This window comes from Sus scrofa, chromosome 13, assembly GCF_000003025.6.
Source record: "Sus scrofa isolate TJ Tabasco breed Duroc chromosome 13, Sscrofa11.1, whole genome shotgun sequence".
NCBI lineage: Eukaryota > Metazoa > Chordata > Mammalia > Artiodactyla > Suidae > Sus > Sus scrofa.
The window spans coordinates 9,833,084-9,853,679 of record NC_010455.5 but is presented as its reverse complement, the minus strand read 5'-3'; the positions used below and the strand labels follow the sequence as shown (position 1 = coordinate 9,853,679).

At 38.1% G+C, this 20,596-nt stretch overlaps 1 long non-coding RNA gene across 1 annotated transcript in view; it reads right to left on the bottom strand.

Annotated features, from left to right (window-relative positions):
* Positions 1-9,712, bottom strand: part of LOC106505551 — a 62,417-nt gene extending 52,705 nt beyond the window's left edge. The window contains exons 1-2 of the long non-coding RNA XR_001300078.2: positions 9,068-9,712; positions 1,773-1,811 (exon numbers count right to left, since the gene is read on the bottom strand). This is a non-coding gene — a long non-coding RNA (uncharacterized LOC106505551). The remainder of the gene's footprint in view (positions 1-1,772; positions 1,812-9,067) is intronic.

Sequence of the window (20,596 nt, the reverse complement as noted above, 5' to 3'; positions counted from 1 at the left end):
ATGTTGCTGTGGCTGTGGCACAGGCCAGCAGCTGTAGCTCTGATTCAACCCTTATACTGGAAACCTCCATGTGCTGTGAGCATGGCCCTAAAAAGACAAAAAATAAAAAAAAGAATAAAAATATCTGCGAAGGGTCAGTTGGAAGGGAAAACATACACGAAGGTTTTGCCTTTTTCCAATAAAATTTGGTTTGAACTTTTGTGTTACCTGTAAATGTTTCAGACAGAAAAATGGCAAAGCTTAAATGGCAGCTAATAACAGATTGTTGTCAATATCCTATGCTTTCAAAGGTAGAAAGCACTCTTTTTAGAAATTTCATATTTCCCTTGCAAGTTTAGTTAGATTGTGTTTAACTGTTTTGAATTAGTTCAACGAGTGCAAAATGAATTAATCCTACATTCGCTTGTCAATGGGTGAATGAATACCTAGCTGTGTGTTGTAAAAATCTCATTCTTCAGGATGAGGCCGAAGAATATGGAAAGTGTGTAGGTTTGGGGAGTCAACCCTGAATTCCGGGTCTCCCTCTTCTCTTACTAACTGAAGGATCTTGGCAAAGTTATTTCCACCTGTGCCTCAGTTTCAGGTGTACAGCAAAGTGAGTCAGTTATACGCATACCCATTCTTTTTTCCCATAAATATTATTACAGAATATTGAATAGATTTCCCTGTACTATTCAGTAGGTCCCTGTTTGTTACCTATTTTACATACATTAATGTGCATATGCCAATCCCTTCCTCCGCATCCATCCCTCCTCCCCACTGCTTCCCCTTTGGCAACCACAAGACCAATTTTGAAATCTGTGTCTGTTTCTGTCCTATAAACAAATCCTTTTGTATCATTTTTATTAGATTCCAGATATAAGTGATATCATAAGACATTTGTCTTTCTCTATCTGACTTACTTCACTTAGTGTGACAATCTCTAGGTCCATCCCCATTGCTGCAAATGGCATTATTTCTCCTTAGAGCATTTTCTGGTATACAGAGTTTCTGTGAAATGAGTGGTTCTGGCTTCACCTTTTGTATGGTGCAGAATTTACCATCTTTATGATTCACACCAGGAGAATTTCCCATCAATCTTGGGTAGATGATGGAACTCAAATTTTTCTAAACAAGTCCCTTTTCAACAGGGCAGTATGCACATGGCTCTATTTTACCCATAGCACTTTACATTCCAGTGTTGGCCAGAATTCTCCCTCCTCTTGAGGATGGTGACATTTCTTGATATTGATAAATATCACTGACTTGTCTCTATCTTCCTACCTGTTAAACCACTGGAGAAACTTCATAGCAGAATATCTATATCTTGATTTTTTTTTCCTGCTTTCTACTGTTATATTTTCCTATGAAACACATTTATAGCAGTGTAAATAATTTCCTCTGGGATCTCGTGAATAAGTCATGATTCTTTTTTTGGTACATTGATTTCTTTGGCTCTCATGGAATGTTGCTTTTGCCCTTTGGATGTTTAGAGACCACATTTTGCAGCCCCAGTACTCCTTCTAATTGTAGAAGTAACATAAGAAAACCTAAAAGTGGGTATGAGGTAGAGAACGGAGGCACAAACAAGAGTCTAGAGCAAAGAGATATAAGAGTTCAATCAGACATTTAAGACAATTCATGCAAAATGCATTTGGGACTTGGAGATACTGACTTAAATGTTAATGGATCAATTAACATAGCACAAAATTTAAAAATGTTAGCTGTATTTTGAAATATAGTAATGTGACCGAAAGAATGAGGGAAACAATTACTGTAAATTTGGTACTCACCTTAGCATACTTGTGAGAAGTCAGACAAGAGGGAATATTCTATGAAAATAAAAAATCTTAATGTTAAAGTACAATAAGGTGAATACAGAGTGAAGAGAGACCTAAGGAATAAAGGCCAACAAAAATGTTGCTATTTGAGTAGAAAATGTTGCGGTTCAAAAAGTCTTGTAGTTTGAGAGAATAAAATGACCATTTTCCTCCCATATTGACATTGAAATAATATGCGATATGATATAACACAAAGAAGAGCTATGCTAAAATAGAACATATGTTTAGTTTTTAAAGGATGCTCCATATTGTGGTTGTGCCAATTTACATTTCCACCAATAGTGTAGGAGGGTTCCCTTTTCTCTCTACCCTCCCCAGCATTTATTGTTTGCATACTTTTGATGATGGCCATTCTGACTGGAGCGAAGTGATAACTCACTGTAGTTTTGACTGGCATTTCTCTAATAACTAGTGATGTTGAGCATCTTTTCATGTGTTTCTTGGCCATCTGGGTGTCTTCTTGGATATATTTATATGTATAACTGATTCACTTCACTGTACACCAGAAACTAATACAACATCGTAAATCAGTTGTATTCCAGTAAAATTAAATGAGAAAATTAAAAAGTAGAATGTATGACAATTTTTTAGAAGTATAAAGTAACAGAACACAGGAGTTCTTATATGACATAAAGTAAAAAGAGAAAATTACTACAAGTAATGAATGAGTAATCTTAAAAGAAGAAAGACCATACTTCATTCACATTCAAAAAGCAGAGCTTTAAGGTATTTGAATTAGTTAAAAATCATCCTAAATGCTCAAAAAATAAGGAATTGGTTAGCATTCATGTATCAGAAGCCTCCACTGCCTTGAAATGAATATGAAGACCTGCAGAGTCTGGCATAGGAAGACATTTATGAGACATTTTAGGTGAACAAAATAGACAACACAGAGTATAATCCTATCTTTTTGTACATACTCAGACATAGGAAAAATTCACTAAGGAATTACAAGTGAGTCGCTTTTGGTAGCAAAATCATGATTATTAATTCCTTCAAAAATGTTTACTGAACACCTGCTGTATTAAAGGCACTACTCAAGGGTCTAGATAAATATTTGTGAACAAAACTGTTATGCTTCCTGCTTTCATAGCATTTAAAAAATGCTAGAGGAAAATCAGACACTTAATAAGTAAATAGATGAATATGATTAATTAGACATTATTGATAAGTGCTCAGAAGGTAATATGCATGATATCAGAATGCTGTGACTTAGGGTAGAGGAGCAGGTAACAGGCTGGTGGGTTGCACACAGCATCTCTTGGAAGATAACTACTCTGGCATTTGAAGGAAGGGAAAGAGTCAGCTCTATGAACAGCTAGGGGAAGAACATGAGAGGTTGGGGACATGAGAAGAACATGAATAGGTTAACACCTGCCTTTTTTTTTTTTTAACTCAAGAAGCTCAGGAGGTACAGATTCAGGGAATATGTTTGTAAAAACAGAATATACTAGAGTAAGTTTTGATTTCTATTTTCTTTATGCTTACATCATAGAATGTTTAGAGCAGTCATTTTGCTACTTAGATCTTTTGATAATCAGGGGGTAAAAAAAGCCATAAAAGTTAGTAAAAGGATGTCCAAGTTGCAGAATGAATAAAGATGGAGCCTTATGAAAGGGAGCCCTCCTATACTGTTAGTAGGAATGTAAATTGGTACCACCACTATGAAAAACACAATGGAGGTTCCTTAGAGAACTAGACATAAAACTACCATATGATCCAGCAATCCCACTCCTGGGCATATATCCAGATAAAACTATAATTCAAAAAGATATATCTACCCCTATGATCATTGCAGCAATATTCACAACAGTTAAGACATGGCAGCAACCTAAATGTCCATCAACTGATGAATGGATTAAAAAGTTATGGTACATATACACAATGGAATACTACTCAGGCATCAAAGGAATGAAATAATGCCTTTTATGGCAATATGGATGCAACTAGAGATTTTCATACTAAGTGAAGTAAGTCATAAAGAGAAACACAATTACCATGTGATATCCCTTATATGTGGAATCTATATTATGGCACAAATTAACTTACCTACAAAACAGAAATAGACTCACAAACATGGAGAACAGACTTGTAGTTGCCAAGGGGGAGGAGGAAGGGAGAGGGATGGACTGAGAGTTTGTGGTTAAAAGGAGCAAACTGTTACATTTAGAATGAATAAACAACACAGTCCTACTGTATAGCACAGGGAAATATATCCAATCTCCTGAGAGAGACCATGATGAAAAATAATATTAAAAAAAAGAATGTACATATGTATATGTGTGACTGAGTCACATTGCTGTACAGCAGAAATTGGCACAACATTATAAACAAGCTGTACTTTAATACAAATAAAAAATGTTGGGAGTTCCTGTCGTGGCTCAGTGGTTAACAAATCCGACTAGAAACCACGAGGTTGCGGGTTCGATCCCTGGCCTCGCTCAGTGGGTTAAGGATCCGGCGTTGCTGTGAGCTGTGGTGTAGGTCACAGACTCGCCTCAGATCTCGAGTTGCTGTGGCTCTGGCGTAGGCTGGCGGATTATGACTCCGATTAGAACCCTAGCCTGGGAACCTCCATATGCCGCGGGTGCAGCCCTAAAAAGACAAAAAGACAAAAAAAAAATGTTAAAAAATTTATAAGAAGATGGGGTCTTCTGGTATTGGCAAAGTCAAAGTTATTAAAGATACAGGGAAGAGGAATTTTCACAGAGGAAACATCAAAGTCGAAATTTGAGAAAGCTAAAGGTTAAGTAAATGAACAGTGACCATAAAGTATGCAGTTTGTTGCTAGATTTTGGAGAGGGCGGGGGTTGGGATATGGGAAGCTGAGCTGTAACCATAAAGAAATGGCCCTAGATGAATATGTGACCAGATTCTTCTTATTTGGTAACACATTACAGAGAGGGGAGCTACTCCTCATCACTCCTGAAGATGTAGCTTGTATGTCACTCCATGAAGCCTTCCTGATGACCAGCATAGTATGGTGTTTGCTTTCTGAATTTTTACATTATTTCTACCCAACACTGTAATTTACACTGCTACAAGCAATTCCAGCACTTAATTGGGGTCAACTTTTTTATTTTCCAATTGTATTATGAATAAGCCCTCTTCTGAATTAAAGTTACATGTTTAATTTATTTCCATGGATGTAAAAGTCATAATTGTGTGAGAAGGACTCAAAAAGTTGGCTAAAGAGAATCATTTTTTAAAAGTTACATACATAACAAACATTGTATCTTTATTTATAAAGTAAATGGAACCCACTTTTCCAATCTTTTAAAGTAAGGCAAAATTCTTTTCTTGGAATATGCGTTTCTTGTTTGAGGTACGAGTTTATCCTCCTTGAATAAAATTCACCCATCATGAATCATCTACAATTTTCAATTTCTTGAATGAGATGTTAAAGACATTCTTAGAGACATTTGAGAATAGAATCCTTCTAACATTCTGCATTTTCCTCTTGTTCCTTTAAAAGTTGTTATACCCCAAATTTGATTTGACCTAGTATTTCTAAAGGACTTGCCTTTATCAAAACTTTCCAGATGCATTAAACTGAGATTTCATATGAACCACTCTTTTAATCCACATGTTTATCAGTTTATAGAAATATTCCATTAAATTACATCATTACAAGAAGTCCAACTGGAATTAACAATTTGGAGACAAACTTAATTTATACTTGTTAAAATATAACTCAGTTGGTGTAATCCCTGTCATTAAGTAGAGTGTGCATGTGTACTGGTTGTGGTCAACATACCATTGGCATTAGTCAGTATATTTTCCAGAGGGTTTGGGAGGGCATCAGGTAATCTATGATTAGAAAATAGACAAAAAGCCTTCTTCCATACTTTTGGTACTCAATTTTTTTTATTTCAATCTTTTAGTTTAGATATCTAATCATGATAGGTCATTGGAACAATTATTGCATTCAAGAATGGCCATGAAAGTGTTTTGATGAAATAGTAATGCTTCACAGAGGAATGTAGGAATCCTCCTTGCGTTAAATAAGACAATGCCTGTGAAGTAGTTAGCACAGTGTATGGCACACAGAAGATGCCTAACCAACTGTTAGTAGTTCAGTCTTAACCCGCATTCTCCTTTGAAGACTACCGAGAAAGTGAAGGTAGCCTCAGAAATGGTTTTGTGATTGTTATGAAGAGGATAGGGCTTTCTTTCCTTAGGCATATCTGGGATCATTCAGGTATTTTGGGGACATACTTTAATTTTATATTATTTTATTTTATTACTATTTTTGCTTTTTAGGCTAGGGGTCAAATAAGAGCTTCAGCTGCCGGCCTATGCCACAGCCACAGCAACACGGGATCCGAGCCATGTCTGCAACCTGCACCACAGATCATGGCAACGCTGGATCCTTAACCCATTGAGCAAGGCCAGGGATTGAACCTGCATCCCCAGGGATCCTAGTTGGGTTCATTAACTGCTGAGTCACGAAGGTAACTCCCCGCCCTGATTCTTATTTTAGCTAAAAACTGGGGAGGTGGGCTAAAACCCTTTGCATCTTAATGAAAGTTCCAAGGATAACTTTATCCATTGCTGTGGCTTAAAATGTAAATAACCACCACCAGAAAAGAAATCCTTGACCCAGAAAACATTCAGTGCCATGAATTAGATATCTGATTTGGCTCCTGCACAGCCATGAGTTGACATCAATTCATTTATGTCTTTGGTGGTTTGGGGAGCCCAGGAGATTGGGCCCCCTAAGATCTTTTCAGAGGGTCCATGAAGTCAAAACTATTTTCATAATTTCACTACGATGTTATTTGCCTTTTTCGCCCTCATTTACTCATAAGTATGCAGTAGAGTTTTTCTAGAGACTAAATGAAGTGTGATATTGCAACAGAGTGCATGCAGAAGTAGATGGGACATTCCAGTTTTCATTTATTAAGCCAAATACTAAATAGATCTGCAAAAAGGTAAAACGACACTATTTTCTCACTACTTATTTTAGAAAACAGGTTTTTTTTTTTAAATAAAACATGCCTTTTATGGTAGCATAATGAGTTTGTTATTGTTATTTATAAATCAATAAATCAACATTTTGAAATTTTCTATTTTCATTTCAAATATGGTAAATTTTGAAAAATATTTACCCACATGAACAAAAAGCTTTTGGGGGCCGTAAATAATTGTTAGAGTGTAAAAAGATCCTGAGATCAAGAAATTCAAAGCTGAAAAAAACCAAAAAACAAAAAGCAAAAGAAAGGAGTTCCCATTGTGGTGCAGTGGAAATCCGACTAGGAACCATGAGGTTGCACGTTCGATCCCTGGCCTCACTCAGTGGGTTAAGGATCCAGCATTGCCATGAGCAGTGGGGTAGGCCTCAGACGCGGCTCAAATCTGATGTTGCTGTGGCTGTGGTGTAGGCCAGCAGCTACAACTCCAATTCGACTCCTAGTCTGGAAACCTCCATGTGCTAAGAACCAATGATGTAGAGGAAGAGATTCTGGAGCAAACCCTAAGAAGTGGTACGGCTGAGTGATGTAGGATTTCTAATGATCGGTCAACATTTAACAGGTGGATATGATTGTGGATACTTGATTCCAAACACTCTTAAAGGAGGATGAATAAATTCCAAGAGCACTTAAATATTTTGCCTTAAACCTTTTAAAGCAAAGCCAACACAATGTAGAATAATTAATGAAAAGGAAAAAAACCGACTGATGCTTCTAAAGAATACTAGCATAAGAGGAAATGAGAGGGGAATAAATGATCATTCCTTGGAATGGCATAGTCTTTTAAAATGTGAATCAAGTTTGAATCTAACTAGCAAGTTTTAAAAGTTTCTGAAAGTGTCTATTTTTACTGTGAAATTGCAATCTAGCTAATTAACTACTATTTTGTTAATTTTCTTTATTAATATTTTTCTTTCTCCTATATGCTGGCAGTTACAATGCATTGCTTTAAAAGATAGAAAGAAGAAATAGCTGCTTGAATACCAAGCCAATGTAGTAATCACTTAAAAAAAAATACTTGGATTCTAAAAATAGCGTGGGTAATTTTGTATGCAGTTTGATAGTATGTTTAACTATAGCCTTTTAGTAGCGTGTGCTGTACTCCATGATTCATCTTTGTGAGTCACGATTAACAACATGACCTATTTGTATATGTTTGGTTTGGGAGTATTGGGTAACAATTGGTGAGAAACTCCAATGGTATCATTAAGATTCAAGAACCGTTACAAAGGCGGGTCTTTGGAATAACATTTCATTAATTGCCCACGTAGTTTTCAATCAGCAACTAACCCTTAATTATTCTTTAAGTTCATCCTTGAGCATGCATGTCTTAAAATAACATTTATCATTTTTAAAAAATATTGCAAAAGGAATCTGTATTCATTGCAGAAAATAAAGTATGGTGATGTTAACAGAATTAAGTAAGTATCACAGGCACATTGGTTGTCATATATATATCACCCTATGAATAATTTGGTCGGTATTTAGTCTGTTTTGACATGTAAATACATACATTTACGTTTCAAAAATGGGACCATACTGTACATACTCTTGTAAATTGCTTTTGTCCCAATAGTATTTCATTAACATTTTTCTTTCAAGTATACATTTTTTAGTATACACATTATCTACACTTCTCCAGATATTTTTATTGCTATTACCTTAGATTATAAAAATATATCACGCTTTTTTTTCTATGTGTGTTTTTTATTTTGAAATAAGGACTGCTTTTTGAACTGTGAATATATACAAACAGACACATGATTGTATGCATATATGTTATAAAATACATTCACGTACATATGTGTGTGTGCATATGTCCATATATGTCATAAAGAAGGAAGTGGTTAAGTCTGAATATGTCAGTTTTGACATGATAAATAAAGGTTATAATCAAATTCTAAAGAAAAACTAGTAAGATAAATTTTCTCAACCTAAAAGACAAAGAATTATTTTTTCTCTTTTTTCATTTATTAGAATATAGTTGATTTATAGTACTGTGTCAGTTTCTGCTGTATATCATAGTGACCCAGTCATACATATACATTCATGCTGTCTTAAAGGTTACATCACTTAGGGTTCTTGGCTGCAAACAAAAGAAGTGGACTCTGGCTAAATTTCCCAGAAGAGGGGTTTACTGAAAATATTGGTAGCTCCCAGGATGGGAGGTAAGATGGGCCAACCCAGCTCAGAACACAGGAAACAAATGCCCACTACAAAGAAATGCTAGAGATTGCTACCTAAATATATGCCCATTAAAAAATTTAGACCTACCTGCTTGACTTTGTAGAATCTATTCCATTCGCTGAGATTGGAACTAAGAGAAAATAGGTATGAGCAAGAAGCCAAAATGGTAAAAGAGGAACACCAATATAAATGGGAGGGACTCCTGCAGCTCCGAACCAGAGGGGTTCTTATAGAATCAGCCCAGCAGCCCAAAGACCCCTCAGCTTGCTGCCCCTGGATTCAGATGAAAGAGGCTGATTTCAGGTCTCACTTGTGGCTATTTACAGAACATACGCACTGCTGCTGTTTATCTGAGTGATGGACATGACCACAGTAGACTGCCCGGAGAAGGCTTTGAAAGCCAGCTGCAAACAAGGGCTGGAAGTCAGTTGGCATCAAGGGCTGGATGACCTCAATGTGAAATGCTCAGTCTGTGGCAACGTGGCAAAGCAGAGAATGCGAACCCAGGATACGAAGGATCTTAAGATTTCAAGCTGTGCTATGTAGTAGGGACAAATCAAGCCCTTGACTCTCCTTGCAATCACTGTCTGAGACCATGTGTTAGGATGACTGATACAACAGCTTGACACGGGGCCTTTGGAAATACAAGATGCATTCTTGGGGGTAGGCGAGAAAATACTACATTTTGAAAAGACAGCTTCTACTAAAACCTTTTCTTTTCTTTTCTTTTTTTTTTTTGACCACACCCCTGGCAGGCAGATGATCCTGGGCCAGGGATTGAACCCACGCCACAGCAGGAACAACGCCAGATCCTTAATCACTTGGCCACCAGGGAACTTTCAAAAAGAAGAGATTTATATGAAAAGCTCTTCTGAGCACTTTTCAGTCAGTATTTCATTTAATTCTCTAACAATCCTGCGATGTATATGCAGGTATTAGTCCCATTCTGCAGATGAGAAAATAAGATACAAGGAAATTAAATAAGTGACCCCCGAATCCCACTGTCAGTATCTACATAGAAAGCCTGGTAATATGGGGCCCGAATCTGTATACTTAACCTCTATGCTTTGGTGCTTTTGCCTTGAGGCTGGAAAAAACGTGGAGTTTTTTGGAGAGCAAAAGCTCAGTATAGCTGGTGTTTATTTAGGCATGAGCCACTTGATGTGAGCCGAGTTTAGAAAGTATACAACGGTACAAACACAGGCAGCCGTACAGACTGGGGTGAGGAGTGAGTGAAGAACGTTCTTATTGTTGGAGGCTTTTAATAAGGCAATAATGTAATTTGATTTAGAATTTTTTTTTCCCTTTTACAGCTGTAAAGGCAGCATATGGAAGTTCCTGGGCTCAGGGTCAAATCGGAGCTGCAGCTGGGGCTTACACCACAGCCATAGCAACGTCGGATCTGAGCCGAATCTGTGACCTCTGATGCAGCTTGTGGCAATGCTGGATCCCCAATCCGCTGAGCCAAGGCCAGGGATAGAACCCTAATCCTCACAAAGACTACGCCAGGTCCTTAACTTGCTGAGTCACAAAGGGAGCTCCTTGTTTTCGGTTTTTGTTTATTTTGTTTTTTTTTGTTTTTTTAATTTGCTCTGGATCCTGAATGGAGAAGAAACTCCTGAAGAGGAGGCAATGAAATAACAATCCTCGTGAACAATTCTGTTAATTCTGGTTTCCCTGGATGTATTTTTTTTAAGTCGTATTAGTTTATAAATAACCTCCTCGACTGTTTGTGTCCTTGTTCTATCAGCTAATGGAATATCTTTACATTTTTATTTTATTTATGATTCTTTGCTTGGTGAGCTTTATGAAAATGCAGGCAGTGTAGCATTATCGCATTTGAGAAGACAGGCAGAAAGGCATCCCAGTTGTCAAGCAGCAACTAACCCGCACCATCCCGGCTCATTTCCAAAATGCAATCTTATTTTTTAAAGCAGCTTTAGTGAGGCGCAATTTACAGACTGTAAGCTTTACCCAGTTTCAGTGAATCATCTGATGACTTTTAGTACATTTGCTGAGTTGTGCAACCATCACTACATTCTCATTTTAGAACTTTTCCATCACACAAACTTTGTGTCCATGAGCAGTGATTTCTTTCTTTTTCTCACTGTCCTCCCTAGGAAACCACTGAAGCTACTTTGTCTCTATACATTTTCCTTTTTTTGGACATTTCATAAGAATGGAATCACATAGTATGTATGATGTCATGGCTGGTTTCTTTCACTTAGCGTAATGTTTTTGAGACCCACCCAAGCTTTAATATATGTCAATACCTCATTGCTTTTGGTTGCTGAGTAGCATTCCATTATATGGGTACATTTTGTTTATTATTTATCAGTTGAAAGATACATGGGTAATTTCCACTTTTGCTTATTGTAAGTAAAGCTGCTTAAGGCCTTACCATCCCCGTTTCTTTATGGACATGTGTTTTTGTTTCTCATGGGTGGAAATTTGGGGGAGGAGGAGTGGAATTGTTGGGTCTTTTGGAAAGTCTATGTTTAAATTACTTTTCAAAGTCTTACATAAAACCAGAATAATCTACACCATGAATTTATTTCAATAAATTGCCCTCTCCAATTTTGATTATCTTGCTATTAAACGTACATTAGTAAAACTAGCTTTTGTTATATACTTGACATTTTAACTGATTTAATAAGGACAGTCACTGCATTTTGTAATGTTTCAAGTAGTAAGAAGTAATTTCTTTAAGCTCATAGATTTTTTTCTTGGTGCTCAATTTGTGATTTGATTAAAAATGTCTTTCAAAAGATGTTCTTCTAAATTATTGTTTTTGACCACATAACATATGGAGTTATTTCTGTTTTTATAATAATCTTCTATGGAGCAGGAGGTTTGAAAATCACAGAGTGAATATCTTTCTTCTTTGTTATTTTAGCTACTGACATTTTAAATTCAATTTAGCAGTGGTCTTATATTTTTAAAGTTAATGAAGTAGATTTCAGGTTCAGTTAACAGTAATTTAAGATGACAATTAAATCATTAGTGAAGATAATTATTCAATGGAAAACTCACTGTAATACCCAAGTTCATGATGACATAAAATCTTAGTTCCCCGAGCTGTGCAGACTGTGAGTTGCACAATGGTGGCATTGACAGGTGACCTGCACAAGGTATTATTTCCAGCAGGCTGATGTTTAATATTTAGGTTCATTTCTAGATGGGTTTTATGTCACATAGGGTATAAAATACCATTTCATAGCATCTCAAGCAGTGTTTCTAAATATAAATATATCCATTATGTATATCCCATTTACCTCAGACTCATATGACAAGTGTAATAATTGCTGGGTTTATGATAATGAAAATAAAAATGGGAAAAATCCTGCTAGGAACACTCCTTGTAGCTTTATTTTGCAAGCAGGGGCATGCATTTCTTTTGGGTAGACACCTGGAGCAAAATTGCTGGCTAAAGAGGAATGTTATGTTCAACATTGATGGATAAAGTCAAACTGTGTTTGAAGTGGTTAAACCTGTTAATACTGTCACCCAGTATTTGAGACTGTCTTTTGCTCTGCCTGGTTTGAATACGTAGAACTGAAAGCAAAGCAGATCCATCAACAGTGAAAGGGATGACTAAGAGGTGGTCCATTATTGCACAATGGGATGTCTTACAGCTTTGGAAATGAAAACTGGGGGTTCGGGTCACAAGATGTATGAATCTCAAAACATGATTTTTTAAAAAAATTTATGGCTGCGTTGCAGCTGCTGACCTATGCCACAGCTGTGGCAACATCAGATCCTTTAACCCACTACACCAGGCCAGATATTGAACTTGCACCGCTGCAGCAACCCAAGATGCTGCAGTAGGATTCTTAACCCACCGCACCACAGCAGGGACTCCTTAAAGCATAATGTCAAATAAATAAAGCAAGACATAAAGTAAAGCATAATGTATGATCCCTATAGACAAAATCCAGCTATGATGTCAGAAGTCAGGATGATGGTTGATTTGGGGGAGTAGAGGGGCTAATGATGGGAAAGGTCAGGAGGGGAGTTTTGGGGTGCTGGTGACCTGCTTCCGGACCTGGATTTCTTCGTTTGTGATATTTCTTTGAACCGCACACTTATTGTCTACAGACTTTCATGTGTGCATGTTAAACTTTAATAAAAATAAAAGACATGGGTTTCCCTGGTGGCTTAGTGGTTAAGGATCTGGCATTGTCACTGCTGTTGCAAGAGTTTAATCACTGTCCTGGGAATTTCTGCATGCTGCCCGTGCAGCCAAAAAAAAAAAAAAAAAAAAGAAAAGTAAAAAAGTAAAAGACAAGTAGGTGGTGAACTAAAAAAATTAATTTTATCTTCTTTTAATTTTAATGGTAACATTGATTTGAATTAAAAATGAAATTTATTTAAAAACTCATATGAAAAAAAATCCTGGATATTTGCTATGAATTTGTCATTCATTTACTTCAAAATGTTTGTTTCCTCATATAATTCTTTTTATAAATTCGCTAAAATAGCTAGGATATTTACTTATTTATCTATTTATTTACTTTCTTTTTCTGTTGCATCCATGGCATATGGAAGTTCTCAGGCCAGAGATCGAATCCAAGCTGCAGCTGCAACCTAAGGCCACAGTTGTGGCAATGCCAGATCCTTTAACCCATGGTTTAACCCACGGTACTGGGCTGGGGATCCAGCGCATGCCTCTGCAGTGACCTGAGCCACTGCAGTTGGATCCTTAACCCAATGTGCCACAGTGGGAACTCCAACGATTTTTATTTTGAGTACTTTAATTTTTCAAGTTAATTTGGGAGGTATTGACAACTTTATAGATTTTTTTTTCACCTAAGTTTATCTATGATATCTCTCCTCCTATTTGTCTGCTCTTGTGGCATTGAGTATTAATAATTTTTCTTTTAAAATTCAATTATAATCAAATAGTTAAAATATAAATACATTCTTATTGCTAAAAGATTAAAATATTACATGTGAGTTCCTGTTGTGGCTCAGCGGTAACTAAACTGACTAGTAACCATGAGGATTTGGGTTCCATCCCTGGCCTCGATCAATGGGTTAAGGATCCGGTGTTGCCATGATCTGCAGTGTAGGTTGCAGACTCTGCTCGGATGGTAGAGGCTGGCAGCTGGAGCTCCAATTAGATCCCTAGCCTGGGAACTTCCATATGCTGCACCTGCAGGCCTAAAAAGCAAAAGAAAAAAGAAAAAAAGATTAGAATATTACAAGTGAGTCTATAATCTCAAACCCGGAGGCGCCTTTCCCTTTCCATAGGCTTGTCCATAGTTATTAATCTACCCTCCAAATTTTTCTATGCAAATACATATATGTGAACGTACCCAGAGAAGACATCTGGTATCGCAGCATGATTTTTTTTGTCTACATGAACTGTACCATATAATCCTTACTTGTACGTGTGTTGCGTTTTATTTCTCTCTCCCAACAAGATGCCTTAGAGCTCTTTTCATGATAGAATGTTAGAATTCCCTCGTTCTTTTAATTTGCTGATTGGTATTCAACAGAATGGATGTGCTATGGATTATTTATCCATTCTGTTAATGAATATTTATATTGTTTCAAATTTTTATGATTATAAACAGTAATAAACCATAGCCTATCCACATTTGCAAGTTTTTCTCTAAAGTAGACTTTGAGAGTTAAAATTGGTCAGAGTATGCATATAGGAAATTTTCATTAATATCACCTAATGCTTCCCTAAAAATATTTTCCAATTTGCATGCCTTATAAGAATATGTAAAAAACCCTCTTATCAACATTTCGTGTATTAAATACCATGGGAGATGATAAAAATGAATGATTACTGTGCTCATTGAATCTATAATTGAATGTGATCAAGTATGTAAATAGTTGTAATATAAAGCAATAAAAATAATGCCTTAAAGACAGCTGAATTTGTAGAAGTAATAGCTTGGGGTTCTTGGTAATGGGAAGAGAGGTTACTTTATCTCCAGAGAGACTTTGTGAATTTTTTCCAGCCAGAAGGGCTGACTCAGAAACCCAATTTGTTGGCTTACTGAGTGGATTCAGTTTTCAAGAATAGATTCACAATGGAGTTGTCATTGCGGCTCAGTGGTTAACAAACCCAACGAGGAACCACGAGGTTTGGGTTCGATCCTTGGCCTTGCTCAGTGGATTAAGGGTCTGGTGTTGCTGTGGCTGTGGTGTAGGCTGGAAGCTATAGCTCCAATTAGATCCCTAGCCTGGGAACCTCCATATGCCACGGGTATGGCCCTGGAAAAAGACAAAAAAAAAAAAAAAATAGATTCACAATAACTGAACTTACAGAGCCTGAAGTACAAAGCCAGTTGATTAATGCACAGCAAAAACAGAAGTACCAAAGAGTGCAGACCCACCCTCCAATGGTCAGCTCCTGCCCATGAATACCCCATACAGAAAGCCAAATTACCATTTGAATGCGAGGTAGCCCAGTTTTTAAGAAAATATATCCACATGGCAGTCCATTTTTCATGGACCCTGTGAAGCCTCTTAACTGGGAAAATGATTTATATTTTTGGTCAAGGGAGTTCCCATGTGACTTGGTAAGTTAAGAACCCAACATAGTGTACATGAGGATATGGGTTTGATCCCTGGCATTGCTCAATGGGTTAAGGATCCGGCTTTGCCACAAGCAGTGGCACAGTTCACAGATGCAGCTTGGATCCAGTGCTGCCATGGCTGTGGTATAGACCACAGCTGCAGCTCTGATTTGACCTCTATCTCAAGAACTTCCATATGCAGCAGGTGTGGCCTTAAAAAAGAAAATATATATATATATATATATTCGATCTACAAACATGGCATGAGAAAGAAGAGAAAGAGTGAGTTTAGTTACAGGAATCACCATGTCTGCAATACGAGATGTACCTGCCCCTGGTCCAACCAGTGTTTCCTTCTAGGCAAAGGTGTCCTCTTCCCTGGACACTGCTGGGCTGGGTCCAGCCCATATCTACCTCTAACATCCTCTCTTTTCGTGGACTTTCAAGGATGGACAGCCCTCCATCTGATGGGTCCATTATATTCCACTATGATCAAGTGTTATTCTCCAGGAGCAATCCATGTTATTTAATTCTAATAATAACATCAATAATAATAGTCAGCGACGTTTATTTAGGACTTGTAATGTGCCAGGCACAGTTTCAAGTGCTTTAAATACATCACCTCATTTAATCCTCTTTAAGGTGACTGTCTCTAGCAATTGATTACAATTAAAAAAATAAAATAAAATAAAGAAAAAATAAAAAGTCTTGGTGTAAAGTTAAAAAATAAAAATAAAAAATAAAGTACCTTTCTCTATCTCTCCATTTTTGTCCATCATGTGTTGTTTTGATAGCTTATCTATGGAAGGGAATAACCTCATTTATTTTGTTTACACATTCTTTTTTTTTGGTCTTTTTAGGACTGCATTCTCAGCATATGGAAGTTCACAGGCTAGGGGTTGAATCAGAGCTGCAGCTGCTGGCCTATACCACAGCCACAGTAAAGTGGGATCAAAGCCGTGTCTGCCACCTATACTACAGCTCACGACAACACCAGATCCTTAGCCCACTGAGCAAGCCCAGGGATCAAACCTACATCCTCATGGATACTAGTTGGGTTCGTTACCACTGAGCCACATCGGGAATTCCTATTTACACACTCTTGGAGTGACCCTCAATATAGGTGCAATGTATGGGAACAATTAAAATTCAGCAAGAATTCTAAGTTAAAGAGATCCATTGGATTAGGTCAATAAGAGAAATTTCTCTCGAAGGAAGAAGTGGTGCCTTAAAGCATGAGTAGAATTTTTATTGGCAGAGATAGGCTAAGAGTCTGTGCTTTTAAAAAATGAGTTTTCTGATTTAAAAGGTTAACGTTCACTTACCTGGAAAGTTTCCTGACATGAAAAACCTAATTTCTCAATAATGCCTGATAAAGAAGATGTATGTTATAAAAGATTTTGCTATTTGAGGTAGAGGTGGCGAGAGAAGGTGGATATGTGCCTGTACCGTTTTTATTATCTGCTTAAACTAAATGGAAACAAAACAAAACTGTCATTGGCTCTGTGAGCCTTTTCTTTCTAATTGTGTTTCTTACACACTTGTACCGTTTATATCTTAATGAAAATGAGGCTCAAGAGATGCTCTTAAGATCCAGGAGGGGAAATTAGAATGCGTTGCCCTTGATTGCAGCATCTGTTATTTCCGAGGGAAAAAGCATCAGTGGTCACTTATAAATTGTGATTCTGACCTACATTGCAGAGCTAGCGAATTTCCCTGGGAGCCTGATCAATAATGCGCTGTTAAAAGAGGACCTTGCTAACAGCCTTTCCTTAGAAAAAGCTAAGGTTGACAGTCAAGAAAACAATTTGTTCAATTTCGTCTACTCTCCTGGAATTCCCATTAGGTGAAATTGCTCCTTATTTCATAGTCACAAAAGCATTTCATTTAAAATAATAATGTTGATGTTCATTGCATTTTAATATGAAAGTTATACATATAAATATAAAAGAGACCTCTGGATTATTGTGGTAGCAGACTGGCCCTTCTCCCAGCTTCCAGAATGGTACCCTAAAAAGATGCAGAGAAGACCCAACAGGGCAACAGAAGAGGAAATTAAGGGAGGACAGCCAGTCAAATTTTGCATGAAATGTCTACTAATTATCATTAATGAAGATAAATTAAGAATCTTATTCTTGGACTATACACCACCTGCCTGTTTTATATATATATATATATATATATATATATATATATATCTAAACTGTATAAAGAGGCTAAAAAATAACAGGAAGAGATCTTCAGTCAACCCCTATATTTAAAGGGTGTCATTCTCTAAGTCAGGAGTTTTCAACCTTGGCACCATTGACATTAGGGCTAAGGACAGGGGAACAGGCTAGCTGTGTTTGACACCTTCTCCCAGCTTCTGGAATGGTACTCTTAAAAGATGCACAGAGAAGACACAAACTGGCAACAGAGGAGGAAACTAAGAGGACAGTCACATCCGGTCCCTAGACTGGATAGTTTTTCAGTATGGGTGTCTGTTCTGTATATTGTGGGATGTTTAGCAGAATCTTGGTCTCTATCTACCAGAAGCTAGTAGCATTCCCTACCCTGACCTCTGGTTTTGCCCCCCCCCCCAAAAAAAAAATGTCCCCAGACATTGCAAACTCCTTAAGGGACAGAACAGCCCTGGGTTGAGAACCAGGACCTAAATGCCTAGGGTAGCCAGAGCCTGGAGCACTCCCTCTCTCCCACTCTCATCTCCATAACACCCATTCTTTTCACTTTTTAGGATAAGACAGCAAGGGGGAAAGATTGAAGCACCCTGGAGGGTACCTTGTTCCTAAAAAAATTTAAGAAAACATGTCTGGACCAAAATTCATCTATGCTGTTAGAAGTGGGAGATACGGTTATCTTTGAAGGAGGGGTTATTGACAAGGGAAGGACATAAAGGATGCTTCTCTAGGGACAGAAATAGTCCGTACTTCAATCTAGGGGATGGTGACACATATATGAAAGTTCATCAAGTTCCACTCTAAAGCCGACTGCACTTTACTCTACTTAAGTGATACCTCACTGAACGGAAACAACTGGAAGTTCCCGCTGTGGTGCAGTGAGTTAAATATCCAACTGCAGTGGCTCAGGTCGCTGCAGCAGTGCTGGTTTAATCCCTGGCCTCGTGCAGTGAGTTAAAGGAGCTGACATTGCCACGGCTATGGTGTAGATCTCAGCTGTGGCTCAGATTTGATCCCTGGCCTAGGAATTTCCATATGCCTTGGGTATGGCCATAAAAAAAAAAAAAAAAAAAACTCAGCCTGTTATTCAACCTATTGATTGCTATAATCTTGGAGAAATTTCAGCAAAATATAAGGATAATGATATAAGGTTTAAAAAAGGCAATAGCGGAGTTCCCTGATGGCCTCGTGGTGGATAAGGATTTAGTGCTGTCACTGCTGTGGCTTGGGTTTTATCCCTGGTCCAAGAATTTCCACATACCTTGCACATGGCCAAAAAGACAGAAACAAAAACTAAAAATAAAGAGGAAATAGAAAACAAGGTCCTACTTTATAGCACAGGGAACAATATTCAATATCCTGTAATAAATCATAATGGAAAAGAGCATAAAAAAGAATATACATATGTATAACTGAATCACTTTGTTGTATAGCAGAAATTAACAAAACACTGTAAATCAACCATTCCTCAATAAAATTTAAAAAAAAAGGTTTTGTAAAACTAAATACTCTTGGAGTTCCCACTGTGGCACAGTGGGTTAAGAATTCAACTGCAGCAGCTTGGGTCACTGCAGAGGCGGAGGTTCAGTCTCAGCCTGTTGCAGTGGGTTAAACGATCTGGCGTTGCCACAGTGGGGAACTTCCATATGCCTGGAGTGCGGCTATAAAAAATAAATAGATAAATAAATACTCTCGATGTTGGTGCTGGGGCTCCCATTATGTTTTTCGTTTCTGCTAATAAAAAATTTAAAAACAGAAAAAAAGTCAATAGAAGGAGAAACTCCTATTGGCCACTTATCTGCCTCCTTGAGTGTAAGCATTGTGCCAACAGGCTTCTGCATGGCTTTTCTCTGCTGCACAGGTGCTCTTCTTTAGGGCAGAACATTCTCAGCTCCCCACTCTTCTAGTGACACCAGTGATTCTACATCTGATCTAAAGAGCGGTATTCTCGACAAGGCTGGGCCAGCAATGGCTTGTTCTTTCAAGGTCTAGAGTGCACACAAGTAGTGTGTTGTATCCAGGGTAAGACAGTGGGCGGAGAGTCAGTCTTGACAGGTGTGTGGCACAGTCAGGGATTCCAGAGTGACCAGTGTATCAGTGGAAGATTTGGCTCCTCAAATTATGTGTCATTGATGTGACAAGAGTGTGTGCACTACATTTCATGGCAATCCCCGGATCCTGCTTCCAACCGGGTCTTCCCATCTCCTGCTCAGCTGTATAGAGATTTGGAGGCTACCACCGCTGCTGAGGGTGGTCAGTGCATTTGGCAGTTCACAGATCCCAGCATGTCCACATTTGGAATGGGCTCATTCTGTCCAGAGTGGATGGTGTGTCTGAAGTGGTTGGTTTGTTGGGTGTAATTAATCTGTTAGAGCTTCAGGGTGTCCATGGAAGTCCATTTGTCCAGGCCAACAGGGTCTGCACTGTTGGCATCTTCCTGGCATTTCCTAGATGCAATCCAGCATGTTTGGAAGGCAATGTGGTCTGAGGAACCCCGTGGTTGGTCTGGGTACAAGCGTGGGGCTTTTGTATGCCTCTCAGGGACAGGGGTTTCCGCTGCCTCCCAGATGGATCCCTTGACTTAACTGTTCAGTCTCTTAAACAGCTACCTCCTCTTCCAAAGAATGAGTTCCACTCCTGCCCTGTCCTAGATCTAGCCACCCACAGCAGGGCTATCTGACAGGAAGAAAACAGACTGCTTGCAGCTTATCCACACCCTGGCTGGGGCCTGAGGAGACCTGGGCAACAGGATTCCTTTCCCCTTCATCTTCTCCTATTCTCTGACTCTCTCCTAGCCCTGCCAGGGATCAAGGGAGTCCTCATCAGTGGCCTCAGCATACCTTTCTCTTAGCTCCTGGCATTGTTCATGGATTTACTCTTATTCATTGATTTGTTTACTTCTT